The sequence below is a fragment of the Balaenoptera borealis genome (genome assembly GCF_965194805.1).
Source record: "Balaenoptera borealis genome assembly, chromosome: 3".
Classification (NCBI taxonomy): Eukaryota; Metazoa; Chordata; class Mammalia; order Artiodactyla; family Balaenopteridae; genus Balaenoptera; species Balaenoptera borealis.
The window spans coordinates 171,800,890-171,817,051 of NC_138866.1; the positions used below are offsets into that span (position 1 = coordinate 171,800,890).

At 35.3% G+C, this 16,162-nt stretch overlaps 1 long non-coding RNA gene across 1 annotated transcript; it reads right to left on the reverse strand.

Annotated features, from left to right (window-relative positions):
* Nucleotides 1–526: 526 nt before the first annotated feature.
* LOC309625710 lies at nucleotides 527–16,051 on the reverse strand. The gene is made up of 4 exons (XR_014242684.1): nucleotides 15,750–16,051; nucleotides 10,766–10,868; nucleotides 2,074–9,218; nucleotides 527–1,691 (listed from the first exon to the last, which is right to left on the reverse strand). It is a non-coding gene; the product is annotated as an uncharacterized lncRNA (long non-coding RNA).
* Nucleotides 16,052–16,162: the final 111 nt, after the last annotated feature.

Here is a 16,162-nt window from a genome sequence, read left to right on the forward strand (position 1 = left end):
ATCAAAAATTTGGAGAAGTAGACAGTGAACTGATATCCATGGGATTCACTTATGCATCACTCAGAAGTAGCTGGCCTTATGGAATGGTGGAATAATGTTATGTGTTCTTGATAGACTGGTGTGCTCTCTTATGGGATGCAGCAAATGTTCTTAACCAGCAACCAATTCTCCCACAACCAAAGGGGTGAAATACACAACTGGGCAGATGCTTGTTACTCCTTTTTGCTACTCCATATCTGAACTCTGTATTTGTAGAACCCTTCACTTTATGACCACCTTTTAAGCTGAAAATGTGAAACACTTCTTTTTTTCAGATTCTGTGCACCTAAGTGAGAGCTATCAGTCAGATGCATCTACCAGTTCAAAGTCTTGGGAAACAGTAGCACAAAAGACACAAGGGTCGTGGTGCTCTGGTGACAGATGCCAACTGTGGCTGTTTCCTGAACCAACAAAGGGCACTAGTTCCAGCAGGACCCTCCTGTGCCCAGTCAGTGACAGGATCTGCACCCAGCTATCCTGTGTGCCATCAGCTATCCTGTGTGCCATCAGCTATCCTGTGTGCAGTGCTATCTTCCATGGAGCAGTGCTGTGGGTGATTTGGGGTGCTGTTTCCTGGCTGGGTGGCCACCAAGCAGTGGTGTGCTGGAGCCAGCTTTTCCCACTTGTAAAAGGTGATTGCTAAATTTTCAGGAATTTTGTGAGCCAGTCATTAAATGTAATATTAAATATTAAATTATATAAACTTACAATTAAATAAATTATATATAAAAAAGATAATAAACTCAAAACTCATCCTTTTCTAATTATTTTACTATATTTTACTGTTATCTATGGACTTTAAGCTTATTTACATCTATTGCATCTGTATCATACATTTCTTCCCGATTCCATGTTCACTGACATCACACTGGGAGTTTGGACATCAGCCATCTTGGGAGTATTTACACTATGGAAACTGGCAAACACCAGAAATCAAGGCCTGATTTGTTATTTTGTTGTCTAGAATTTAAGTGATGGAAAAATGTTAATACAAATCAAAAGTGTGTCATGTTTATAACCATTACTTGTAAATAACAGAGAAATTAAGAAAACATGTTTTTTCCCAGAGAGCTGGTTTCACTCCCCAAAAGCCTCATTCTCTGATCTTCCCAGAGATTCTGAGAGAAATCTACTATCCTTTAAAAAAAATCTTTTTCTGAAGAAATCAGAGTATGTTTCTAGAAACTAAGAAAACTGACGAATACACTATCTGTAACAGGATAGTATCTTTTCAGTAGCATGTAACAAAAATCTCCACCATGAGCCTACAGTGTTCAAGGGAAGGCAGGACTCTGCCTTTCATTCTGAAGCTAAGCCTTAGCTTGTAACAAGAACATTCCAATCCTTTGAACAGTAGTTCAATTCCTATTTAAAACTGTTCATCTTTCTATACATCCCAATTTAGTGGCAACATCTCTTCCACATCTTATAACATACACCTAGTGTCCCCAAACGCAAGTTTATATTTTGATGTAGGACTATTTCACATATTTTTGAGGAATTTAGCTACTCTATTAAAAGTCACAAACATTTATTGAGTACCTACTACTTACAAAATACTGTGGCAGCAGCTGTTGAAGAATAAAGAGAAGTTTCGTGTGGTCCTTGAAGAACTTTATCATTCAGTACTAGAAATGACACATACACAACGGCTGTAATTCAAAATGAAATGTTAGGAAACATAAAAGGGGTTCAAATTTCTGTGAAACCTAATTTCAGCAAGATAACAACTAAGCAATCGTACCATCTATAACAATAAGCCAAGCTTGATAATGTGTCATCCAAATAAAAGTCTTAATTGTTTTTTTCAACGTGAGAGGAAAGAGCCGGACAGACCTGGGCTTGAGAAGCTCCTCGGCAATTTGCTTGCTCTATGTACCAGTTAATAGTTCAATCAGGGAAGCAGAACCACTAGGAGTGATATGGACTATGGGGTTCGTTACAGGGATTAGACGTTATACAACTGTGGGAGAAGGTGTGATAGCAGAGGTCTGTGAAGGATGGGGTAGGCGTAGGATAGATAAAGTCACTAACCTGTGAACATGAACGGGGGCCTATCAGGGGCTCTCCGGAAGGCTAACTCCTCTGCTGCTGGCCCCGAAGTCACCTGCCTGCAGAGTGGCAAGGCAGGCTGCCGGGAAGGAAAGCTGGATGCAAAGCGGTGGGAGACAAGCACACCTGCTTGTAGTAACACAGCGTGTTGGCTTTATACGCATCTCTCGCTGCCTCTAATCTGGCCCAAGATCGAGAGCACCTGAAGGAGGAGATGGGCCAGTGCTGAGGGAGCTGCTGCCTCAAGCCAACAAGGTGAGCCAACAAGGACATCAGCAACAGCCTGCTTTGAGGGTAATGCTGCCGCTTCATCCTACATTTCAAATGTTGCACAAATTTCTCCTGGGGCCAACTTTAGACAGGAACCATACAAGTCAAGGAATTTGGAGAAACCTAATTCCAGTTTAGCTAAACTGACACAGTATCAAGCCACCATTTTATGTTACCTCAAGTAAAACCACCTTAGCCTCGGTTTCCTCATGTGGGAAAAGGAAATAATTCGGGATAGTGTAACAACTTACCTGGGAGAGTTGTTGTGAGGCTGCCTATCTCAAGGCATAGTTCATAGTATCTAGTATGTAGTCGATGATTTATATATGAAACAGATTATTTTAAGGCCCTTAATGCCAGTTTTATAGTATTTCCCTCTATATTTCAAATTACCCTCTTTTGATGAAATTACCACGATGATTTGTTATTTTTAAAAGAAATTACATTTAATTTTCTTGAAATATATTTCAATATTGTATGTCATTTTCCTTTGGATAGAAATGATTTTTAATTTTATTGAGAGTAAAACTCATATGAAGTTAACATTTATATGTATGGCCCCAAACTTGAAAATAAGTATATGATTTAGCCACCAACAGCCTGGTCTTCCACCTATACTGATAAGAATTTTTAGATCCCTCCAAAATAATTGTGATCCTCTCTGATCTATAAATTCCAATTAGTATAGGTTGAAGACCAGGCTGTTGGGACAAACTTATACCAAAAAACAACAACAACAACAACAACAAATTCCTTATTCATCAGAAATTCTCATTTAAATGAGCATTCTATATTTTATATGGCAACCCTCTCTGATTCTCCATTCTTCTAAGGAACCCTGATCTCACTAATCCAAAAATCTCTTCTACTGTCCTACCTTCTCATACTATTTTTGCTGTCAATTCCCATAGCAACTCACTTCACACTCAATATATCCCAAGATGAAGCAAGACCTTAACCTCTAAAAGGGCTGCCTTTTCCATCATATCACGTCTGTCTGCACTCTTGACATTCTTCTCATCTCCAGATAGAATCTTGGGTTCATTTTCGAGTGCCCCTCTCCATCTTTACCTACTTCCAGACACGACTAAGTTCTGTCAATTCCTTCTTTAAAGTGACTTCCAAGTGCTCCTTTCCTCCTCCTTTTTACTGCCACCACCCCTCCCCTGACTGTCATCTGCTAGATAGTCACCTTAAGCCCAGTCTCCTTCTTTGATCCTGTCTGAATCCTACTCATCTTCCTAAAACACTGCTGTCTCACTCTTCTCTGCTGCTCAAGAACTACAGCTGCTTGCTCTTGTCTATTGTATTAAGTACTGTAACTAATGTAAAATCTTTTGCTCTTTGAAGAACAATGTTAAGAAAATACAAAGACAAGTGGCAATTCTCTCAAGAAAAAAATAGGTAAACTAAATAGTATTACATCACCTTAAAAAATAAATGTACAGCTAAAGACCTTAAAACAAAGAAAACTGCAGGCCCAGATGGCTTCCCTGGTGAATTCTACTACATATTTATGGAAAAAATAATACTAATTCTACACAAACTTTTCCAGGAAATAAAAGAGGATGGAAGTCAGTATTACCCTGATACCAAAAGGAGACTAAGATATTAGAAAAAAAGAAAACTAAAGACCAATATGTCTCATGAACATACACACAAAATCCTCAACAAAATATTAGCAAATCATACCCAGCAATATATAAAAGGGATAATACAAAAAGACCAAGTAGGCTTTACCCCACAAATGAAAGTTAGTTTCAAATCTTAAAAATCAATCAATGTAATTTACCATATTAAGACTAGAGAAGAAAGACTGTATGGTTATCTCAACAGATATAGAAAAAGGCTTTGAAAAAATTCAGCATCTATTTATGATTTAAAAAAAAAACTCTCAGCAAACTTGGTTTATAAGGGATTTTCTTATGTTCCTCAACCTAAGAAAATATATCTATAAAAAACTTACAACTAACATCATAGTTAATGATGAAAGACCAAAGGCTTTCCCTAAAGATGAAGAGCAAGGGAAGGATGTCCACTTTCACCACTCCTATTCAACATCATACTGGAGGTCCTAGTCAGTGCATAAGGCATGAAAATAAATTAAAGACATACAGATTGGGAAGGAAGAAATAAAATTATCTCTATTAACAGAAGACAGTCTTGTCTACACAGAAAAAAATCCCAAATGGAATCTATAAAAAGCTACTAGTACTAATAAGTGAGTTTACCAAGGTCATAGGCTATAAGGTCAATATACAAAACCAATTGTATTTTTATATACTTGCAATGGATACTTAGAAAATGAAATTTTAAAAGGTATCATTTAAAATAGCACCAAAAGCATAAAATATTTAGGTGTTAATCTAACAAAATATGTACAAAATCTGCATGCTCAACTATGAAGCACTGATGAGAGAAATCAAAGAAGACATATATATAAAAGTAGAGACATACCATTATCATGGTTTGGAAAACTCAATATTATCATTTCTTCTCTAAATTGATCTACACGTTTGATGTGATCCCAACCAAAATCCCAGCAGTCCTTTTTGTAGAAGTAAACAAGCAGATTCTAAAATTTATGTGGAGAAAGCAAACAAAATAGAACTGCCAAAACAATTTTGAAAAAAAAAAAAGAAGTTGGAAGACTCACACTACCTGATTTTAAGACTTACATGAAGCTACAGTAATTAAGACTGTGTCAGTACTGGCAAAAGGATAGACATACAGATCAGAAAATACAGAAATAGACCCACATATATATAGTCAACTGAATTCTGACAAGAGTGGAAAGGCAATTCAATGAAGACCAGATAATTTTTCAACAAATAGGACAAAATAATTGAATATCCACATGCAAGAAAACCCCAACTTAATTCATATATCACACAATATATAAAAATTGACTCAAAATGGATCACAAACTCCTAAATGTGACATCTAAAACTGTAAAACTCCTAGAAGAAAACCTAGGTGAAAAATCTTTGTGACCTTGGTTAAGGAAAGGTTTCTTAGCCATAACACCAAAAGTACAATCCATAAAAGAAAAAAATGGGACTTAATCAAAAATTAAATCTTCTGCTCTTTGAAAGACACTGCTAAGAAAATGAGGGACTTCCCTGGTGGCGCAGTGGTTGAGAATCTGCCTGCCAATGCGGGGGACACGGGTTTGAGCCCTGGCCCGGGAAGATCCCACATGCTGCGGAGCAGCTAAGCCCCTGCGCCACAGCTGCTGAGCAACCCCCGCTCGCCACAACTGGAGAAAGCCCGCACACAGCAGCAAAGACCCAATGCAGCCAAAAAAAATAAATAAAAATAAATTAAAAAAAAAAAGAAAATGAAAAGACAATACATAAAATATACACAGAAATATTTGCAAAAACATATCTGATCAAGGACATATATACAGAATATATAAAGAACGCTCAAAACTCAGTGAGAAAATAACCCTATAAAAAATGGGCAAAATATTTGAATTCACACTTCACTAATAAAGATATACAGATGGTAGATAGCACATGATAAGATGCTTAATATTATTAGACATTAGAGAAATGCAAATTAAAACCACAGTGATATACTACTACACACCTGTTAAAATGTCTTTATTCATAATCTCCAAAAACTAGAAACAATCTAAATGTCCACCAACTGGTGAATGAATAAACAAACTCTGGTATATCCGTACAGTGGAATACTATTCGACAATAAGAAGGAATGATCTACTGATACATGCATCAACATAGGTGAATCCAAAAATATTATACTTGGTAAGAGAAGACAGATGCAAAAACTGCAAACTGAATGATTCTATTTGTGAGACATTCCAGAAAAGACAAAACTATAGTGAGACAAAGTAAATCAATGGTTGCCTGGGATCAGGGGTGGGGCAAGTATAATGACTGCAAAGGGGAAGACAGAAAACTTGGGATCAAGGCAATGCTCTGCTTCTTCAGTGTGGTGTGGTTACATGACTGCATACATTTGCCAAAACCCATTGAATTGTTCAACACTTCGGAACTGTAGAGTTTAAACCTCCATATTCTAAACCGTGTGTCCTCCATTCCATGGTAGGTAAGGGTTCTTTTTTTCCTTTTTTAATATATTTATTTATTTATTTATGGCTGCATTGGGTCTTCGTTGCTGCTCATGGGCTTTCTCTAGTTGTGGCGAGAGGGGGCTACTCTTCGTTGCGGTGTGCGGGCTTCTCATTGCGGTGTTTTCTCTTGTTGCAGAGCACGGGCTCTAGGTATGCAGGCTTCAATAGTTGTGACTCACGGGCTCTAGAGCACAGGCTCAGTCGTTGTGGCTCACGAGCTTAGTTGCTCCGCGGCATGTGGGATCTTCCCGGACCAGAGATAGAACCGGTGTCCCCTGCATTGGCAGGCAGATTCTTAACCACTGTGCCACCAGGAAGTCCTTCCTTATTGTTTTAAATTTACTTTATCTTCTCAATGCCTTATGAAGCATGTGGCATTGCAAAGATGTTCCAAGCAGAGCCAAAAGGACCACAAGTTATGCATTACTCTAACTAGAGGATGAGACAGCAACTCACTGACAGTTGCTATAACAACCAGAAAGGTTTAGATCCCATGAGCTTTGATATACTTTATGAAGGCATTGTAACTTATATAACTTTATAATGATCCTTACAGTTAAGATAAAAATAAATAAGAGATGTTCCAGAGGAAAACGTGAAGATGTCTTGATTTTGCTCCTGGATACTTTCTAATGAGTTGCTAACCAAAGGAAATGGTTCAAGAAAAACTAGGGTAAGAACCAGTGGGAAGAGAAGGAATGGCCCACTAGGCCTTCGTAAGAGGGAGGTGTTTACAGGATGGCTGACCATAACAGACACTGGCCTGGATTCTGAGATTCCTGGGGGACCAAGAGATGAAGGGTAAGATAATTATTGTCATCAAGGTCTGTGAGGGTATCTTATGACTGTTGCTATTAAAAGAGAGCTCTGTCAGACTCACTGTGAAGAAGTGCTAGGCAGCCCAGAAGGTTTTTATTTAATTTTCTAAGTAGGGGCTTATGTGCTTGGGGTCCTCAGATGGTTGTATCATGTGCACCACAGCTGTAAATCTGAATGGAAAAAATCGATGCCAGTGAAAACAAAATTCAAAATTACATAATCACATTATTTGGTTATAACTGCATGCATGGAGCACATGCTAAGGCTGGGCTCTGAATGCTTTGCACATACTTAGGCTCTGAACGCTTTTCAAGAGCCATATGAAAGAGATGCCATTATTACTTCCATCATACATTTGAGAAAAATGAGCAGAGAAAATAAGGTTAAGAACTAGAAGCAGGTAGGAAAGGGATTTGAACCCGATTTTCTCTGACTCCATGTTCTGTACTGCCTTCATTCATTCAATAAATATTCTTGACTCTCTGTTATATACCCGGTACTCGTCTAATAAAAGGACTCTTTTTAAGGACAGCAAAGTAAAAAAGTAAAGAAGTAACACCATAAAGGTTTAAATTCCATGAGCTTCAGTATACTTTAAGAAGGCATTGTAACTTATTTATATAATTTTATAGTGATCTTTACAATTAAGATAAAAATAAACTTTTAAAGCAGAGTTATGAAAATCTCCCTATTTATCCAGAATATATCTCTGGATAAGTATTCCGCAAAAGATTTTTTCCAATAAATCTTGTTATCCTAATCAAGTATATTATTTGAAAAATTGACATTCCACTTGAAACTGGAGATAAATTTTAATCCTAAATTTGCCATTTAAACTCTTACAGTTCCAAAATATTATTCATATAATTATTCAGATATCCTAAAGGAAAAAAAAGAGTAACAACTATTTTCATTCAAAGAGTGGCACAATATTATTCTAATACACAAAGTAGCATTATCTACTCTTCAATTATTGTATTTAGCTGGAATGATCACATGATTATTTAAACTTTTTGCATAATGTAAAACTGTGTCTGAGATTCTGATAACATCTCAGTGAAAGGTTTTTTTTTTTCCTTTATCATCTTAGGAATTACGTCAAGTGTGTTCAAATCTAACCAAGTCTTTCTCGTTACACCGTTTTCTAAAACTTTAATAAAATAAAGGGCAGCTAAGAGAAAAAGCTCAAGACAAACACAATTAGATTGTCTTTATGCCATTTATGTCAATGGACAGATACTTAAGGCATAGCTAAAGGTTTAAGTCTGTTGCTTTATGACATATGCTCCCTGCTACCCTGGCCATTACTTGACAGGATGTTTGCTTGCAAAATGACTATTTTCCTATAGTCACTCTTGATTTTAATATAACAGACTATCATTATGACTCAACTTGAAGACTAGTCATCATGGAATGTCATAGTCTCTACAAACAGACAAATATTGATCATAGCAACTTTTAGAAACAGAATAAAAGCAAAATGAAATTTAAATGAATTAAAAAGTATTAGTTTGAAAATGCTTTTAGGTTTCTAAAAACACATTAATCATTGGTTAAAATATCTCACAAGCCTCTGTACTTTAGATTTTTATTAATGTCCACCTTGTTACAAAATTAATTTAAGGCAACCTTCAAAACCATAACATACATAGTAGAATATTTCCTTCTATTATAATTGGCAAATGTAAAATCAATATTTCCATTTTACACTGTTGAAAGAAAGAGTCCTTTGTAGAGTGAATATTCTCTATAGAAATTTATAAAACAAAATATGTATCTCTTTATTGATACCACTAGTCTTATAAAACAATTCTTCCTTTCAATTCACAAATATTTTAATTCAATTACTATTTTTAACCAAAACAAGTTTTCTTAACTCTCTGTCTACTACTCACCTATATATTGTAGTTGGGCCTCATTAAAAATCTTCTGTCACCTTCAGATTTTAAGAAAAGCATATGAAAATTCAGATTTTCCTTAGGCCTCATTTGCCCATATATTACCATCTACATTATTATTCTTTACCAAATTTCTCCTCATTTCTCGGTCTATAATTTATAGAGCACTGCAAGTCAAATAAAAGTTGCCAATTATCTGATTAATTTTGATTTAGAATACTGTTGCTCCAAATGATCCAGGACTATTTACTTTAGCACAAAATAAAAAGTTGAGTAATTACCCAGACACTAGTAACTCAAGTCCAAGTTTCTAATAACATGGACTAAATTGTCCATATTAATACAACTCTCCCTTTCACCCTGTTGCCAGTCATTATTTTCTTGGTATTTTATGACATTAAAATGATTTTATAAATCTTGCTCCCCATTCCTTTCCATAATATACAGATTAGAATGCTTATAAAAAGGAATGTAATTTTGAAAATTACCCTTGAAAGAGTTAGAACAACTGTGGTTATTTATGTTTTAACCTTAATGAAAATAATCAAACACTTAGGGAGAAAAAAATTGAAATTTTCATCTATTTCATAGGCACTTGTTTTCACAACAGTCTATAAAATTACTTTCTGAGCATTTACCATGGTGTAAAACTCAGTTATGTATAAACCATTTATTTTCTTACCAGAGGCGAGGGGGTTGTAGGGGGATGAATGAAATAGGTGAGGGAGATTAAGAGATACAAACTGCCAGTTATAAAATAAACGAATCACCAGGATGTAAGGTATAGCATAGGAAAAATAGTCAATAATATTGTAATAACTTTGTATGGGGACAGATGGTAACAAGAGTTATCATGGTGATCATTTTATAATGTATAAAAATATCGAATCACTATGCTGTACACCTGAAACTAATATAATATTGTAAGTCAATTATACTTTAATTAAAAATAAATTAATAAAGTATTTTCTGAATAGTTCTATATATGCAAAAAATATGTGAGAGAATTGAACACAATTATTCTAAGGATTTTTTAAAAGTATTGTTAGACTGAACTTTGCATAAAATTGTTTCAAGTCTATGTTTTATTTTGACAAGGGACATAAAAATATGTATTCTCTTGAAAATACCATTCAAAACAACCATAATTAAAATGTTAAATTCTTAACCAGTATTATTTAAAATATCATGTTTCAAAATATTAAAACTTTCACCCAAGCCTTTCCTTACAAAGTAATCTCTCTTAATAGATTAATTTTGGTTTAAATGTTTACTTTAAATGAGTTAAAAGCACATTTTGTATAGTTTCTTTAGTGTTTGCAATGTATTTAATTCAGATCACGCATTCTTATATATATAACTTCTCTTCTGAAATAATTCATTTGATAAATGATGGTCAAATCTTTCATTTTATAAGCAAGTATAGATTATTGTTACCTGAGTTTAGTCTATAAAGTACTCCTTTTATTTATTGTTTCCTCTTTTTTTAAAATTATACTCCTTTAAACAAAATAAATATGAATACTTATACATTACTTAAATTTCAAATTTTAATATATAAAAAGCATGCTCTCAAAATACAAACTTTTAAAAAATGTTGGCTTTAGACAATAATATTCCATTGACTAGGCCCATTTGTTCCTTTTTGTTGTTGTTGGAATTCATGGATCTGGTCAAAACTTCAGTTTCTAAGGTATGAGAAAATGCAGTGTTAGAGTTTCCAAAACCAGGACCAAAAAGGAAGGGAATCTCTTAGATATTTTCTGTTGTTATAGTCTAACTGTAAGCCATCTTAAAACTGGTTAGGTTCTGGACATGACAGATGATCTCCTAGTCCATTTTGAGCATGACTGAAGGCTTAGTTAAATTCAGTGGCGCTAAGAGAATCTTGGTATAATGGACTGTGTCAGAGAAAATAAACAGTAAATAAGTTTTCTGTAACATTTCTTCTCTGGAAGGGAAAAATTTTCCTCCCTCCCTCCCTCCTTTCCTTCCTTCCTTCAAAAAATATTCAATCTCTCTCTCTCTCTCTCTCTCTCTCTCTCTCTAAAGATGTAAAATAACAATTTAAAGGACAGTCTGCATGCATATGGAAGAATTAGTCAGATATATTCATCAAAGTAAACTTGTTTCAACATGTCCATGCTTCACTTTCATTCTCTTCTAGCTAACCCATGGGTCATTCTGGCTGATCCCAGATCAATGAAGTAGGAAATCGAAGCGGTGATCTTTATAAGTGAAGTAGAGAATAAAACCAACCTGTTGTTGAGGGGGAAACTGTGTTTATTATCTAAATTATCTATTTGACAGACTTTATTGGATGGTTGGCCAGCTCCTAATTTTCATATCACTTCACTGGTGACTTGAGTAAACTTACTTTTTATAATCCATACAAAAGATAAGTACGTTGTAAGAATTTAAAAGTAAATAAATAGTTTTTATTTGTCTATGTAGAGAAATTCTAAGACACACAATTCAACCTGTTCTTTTCTCATTAAATATACTGTGGAGTATGATTGCCTTCCTTGTTTCTAATTTCTTTACCTTGAAATTAAAATTTGCCTTCATCTCTTCCCAAACTGCATTTTAAAAATTTCATTTCCTTTTAAGAAACCAATTCCTCATTTCTTCCTAGCTGAAGACTTCACAATTTTAGTCTGTACTACTCAGATATTCCCATGTGACATTAGTTGCTTGGCTTCAAAATAAGGAATCAAACTTCCTAAAGACAGCCCTGAAGAGCAGACATGACTTTTCCAATATGCAGAAAATCCTTTCAAACCCATAGACTGGTTAGATACAAAGATTTAATATTAAAAATTATCATTTGATACTTATGTACATTCTTTTAATATTACAGAATTATTTCATTCTGACTCAAGTAGCTAAAAAAATCAAGGCAGGACACTCTTGATGATAGCTCCCAAATCTCACTTTAGAAATTCAAGGGTATTCTCCTTTTTAAACATCTTGACTATAGAACTTCCTATTTGCAAAGTTTGACAAAATTATAGTTTCTTAATTTCAAAGGAAATGCTTTGATATTTATCTTTTTAAGAAACTCAGTTTCTTAGTAGTGTGATAATTTAACCTGTTACAACTTAGATTTGAAATATTTACCATTATACCACATTTTGAAGTTTTATATTTGATATTTTCCTGATGCAACTATCTGAAAAATGAAATTTAAAAAATAGTACTAAATGATGAAACTATTACTTAAATAGAAATTGTGCTAATTAGTCTAAATGTTTTGAATAAAAGTTTTGGGGGAAAAATTCAAAACGCTTGTGCAAAACCATAAGCATGAATTTTGTAGTATTTTAGAGAACATTGTACCACTGATTTTCATTCCTATGGTTCCAATCTCTTTAATGTGACTAGCATTTCACTTTCTCTCACATATTAAGGCACTAGCTCCATTGAAATAAATTTGAGTTTTATCTAAAAATCCTCATATACAAGATAGGCTATATGAATAAGGGAGGGAAAAGGTTGTATTTGCCTATATTAATTACTATAGCAATGATCATTTATAAATTATTAGAGATTGGACTAAATGCTTAATTTGAAAATTAAACCTTTGTTGTTCCCTCTGAATGCTTGATGTGGTCTTTCGAAAACATGTGACACAAAACTCAATTTGAAACCACTGAACTCTGTAGTCATAAATGTGCAAAAACTTGACCATTCAAATTCCAAGACCCAATCTATGCCTTGCCAATTAAGATATTTAATAAAAGAATGTGTATAGATTTTATAAACTTCACTGAAATAGTTTTGACCTGTACTTTCAAATACCGTATGTAACTCATTTAAGCATTCCCCCCAACTGTCCATTTGTGGTTAAAGTAGCTTTAAAATAATAAATTCTATTTTTATTAATATTTATCTCAAGGGCACTCAGTGGACATGTGTGGATTAATGAAAAAAAAAATGAAAAAAAAAATTTATCTCAAGGCTTTAAGATCACTAACCACCAAAGAATCCGTATGAGGGGGCAGAGAGAAGATGTTTCTTGTGTTTAGGTAATATTTAAGCATTTTAAACTTCCTTCTTTATGGAAAATGAGAGGGTATTCCATGTGCAGGGGTAGAATAGAACCCCGCTAGAACATAATATGTATGCCAGTAAAAACTTTTGGATGCATGGGCATTTAAGCATATTGGCTTTTTTTTCCCCTCCCCATGGATATTCAAGGAACTCTTCAATCTAAAGGAATAGTTTCCCTCAGCTTCCTCGGCACAAAAGCAAAAGTACTTATACAGTCTAAAAAATAAATACTAGAAATTGTTTTTTGCAACCAACAAATGTACCAATGAGGCCTTTGGGAAAAGCTGACCACATAGATCCTGTAAATGCCCCAGCACATTTAAATTGTACTCATGGTGCAGAGGCCAATATGAAATTGGTTTCTAAAAAAAAAAAATTAACTAACCAGCTCAAAGGATACAATGTATTTTAAAACATTGTAAAAACATTTAAAAATACTTTCTCATTCTTTGAATAATTTGTACATTCTCAAAAAGAAAAACAAATTTAGCAGCATTATCTATCTTAAATTTTCAGTTTAAAAGGAAAAATACATTATTAACACGAAGACCTTTGAACATCTATTTTGCTGTTTTCAGCTGCACATGATTGTTATTTTAAAAGGCTCTTTCAGGGCAAATTTAGTCGATTGGCTTTAAGGCTGCAGAATTGTTTTAAATCTAGTGAAAGTTCCAATGCTGTTTTCAGTGATCAAAGCAAAAATTTTAAATAGTTTTTCCCCCATAGTTTCAGAATGTTTTCATACATAGTTTTTCTAATAATATAGAATGTATTGATTTTATTGCTGCAACAAAGAGTCTACATCTGTGTAATGATGCCTTTTAATAATTATACTTCAATGTATTTCAATGGCTTACTTGTCAAAGATACACATGTATTATCTACATCTGAACAAATACTTAATCCTGTGCCTCCTTCAAAGGGAGTTGAAATAAATGTAGCTACAGGAGAAAAATTCAGTTTTTCTAGTATCAGAAAACATTTTGGTGAAAATTTTTGTGTGAGCTGGAAATATACCCATCACTTGGGCCTAACACATAAACACATTTAGGTAGAAGACGGCAAATGCCTTGTAAGAGAAAGGACTTACATACGTACAGGAGAGTAACATGACAGCTATTACAGAAACAATTCTTGTGAATTTCCTAACTTTTATGCCCATGAACTCACATTTAATTGTATTTACTTTCCTCTTTTAAAACAGCATTTAAAAATCTATGCTCAAGCATTATTGCTTTCTTTTTTGACACTAAATTGAGTATGATTACAGTTATCAACTCAAATTCTATTAGAGTATTAACAATCAATGTTATGCAAGGTCATAAAATATGTAACAAATGTAATGAGCTTGGGTGTTGTTAATATTGTTTAACTTTTACACAACTCTGCCCTGTAAAATATCCCTTATGCAAATCAGATATCTGGACATTTTTCAACTGACATTTTACTACTGAGGAGAAACAAGGAGTTTAGAAAGAAAATGAGAGATGGGAAGAAAAGATGAACATGATTAATAGGTGTTTGTTTCATAAAGACTCTAGGGAGACTTTTAAATCCTTCACTGCTCCTATATGCTCACCGAAGTGGAGAGCTAGTTCACATGCCTTTCAAAGCCTTCAAAGGAAAACTGAGTAGTTACTCAATCTTTACTGATGCTAAATTATTCCATTTGCGTCCTGTTGTTGTGAAATCAGGTGCTCTTTATGCATTGGTGTAAGGTTAAATGTTGACTGTATTCATTAGAAACTTTTTTTTCAAATAAACACCTAAATTATGCCTCAAAAAGTGTTTCATGGTGAGTCTGTTTCAAATAATGCCTCCTAAGAGGCATTATGTGAAAGACTAAAACATCTTTCTCGTTCTTTATTCCTCCCCTCCACCCGGAAAGAACTTGCACTTTGACTTTCCTTTTTAAATTCTTTTGATCAAAAAATGCATAATCTACTTTGATGCAGTTTTTGTTTTGTTGTTTTAAGAATCACTCTTGTTCTCCAAATTCGTGTTAACTATGAAGGGGAAGTTAAACTTTATACAATATGTGAACCTTTAAAATTATGGGTATTCACTTCTGATAAAGATTTTGCCATTCTTAACTATATTTTACTAAGATAACTATTTGATAAAAATATGAGGATAGCTTGACTAATTAAAACAGGACCCATAGATGCTGTGAGCACAGTAGCACAAAATTTGTATCAGTTTGCTTTTGAAAGGTGTTTATTTGCAGCTGCATCTAAAATTTTTAATAATTCTGTCCAATATGTTCATGAATAAGATATTAATCCCTCAATTGTCGAAGTACAGCACCTACACGCGCGCACTATGTGTATACACACACACACACACACACACACACCCCACGCAGGAAGGAATCAACTGCCGTATTCCAGAAATGACAATGAAAGAGGAAAAATAAGCAAGAATTATAATTAGACGTCTACAGTCTCATTCACAGAAGGGCAGTGCTTGGGGGTTAAGCTGTTGAATTAAGAAAAAGCCCCCAACCAAAAACCAACCAGTTGCCTCCGACTGGAGCTTCCCGCAGGCTTTCGCGCTGAGCGAGGAGCGGGGAAGGCGTAGTTCTCGGGGCTGGTGGGGGCCGGGATCCCGTCACCGTCACCACCTCCCGAGGGGTCTTTCGGGAGCGCTCCCGCGGGCCCCGCAGGAGCTGGTGACAGTCCTAGGTGAGCGCCGAGAGCAGAGAAAGCGCCGAGCGCGTCCACAAAGCGCCCGGGCCGCCCCTCGCGCTAAGGCACGGCGGCCCTAGCGGCGGGCGCAGAAGGAAGGACTGGACGGAAGCGGCGGCGGCGGCGGCGGCTGGCGGGTGGCTGGGGTCGCGGGCTGGGGCGCGGCCCGGGAGGCCGGCGGGGAGCCCACGGGTTGGGAGGCCCGCAGCCCGCGCCGCGCCGCGCCGCCACCGCCGCCGCCG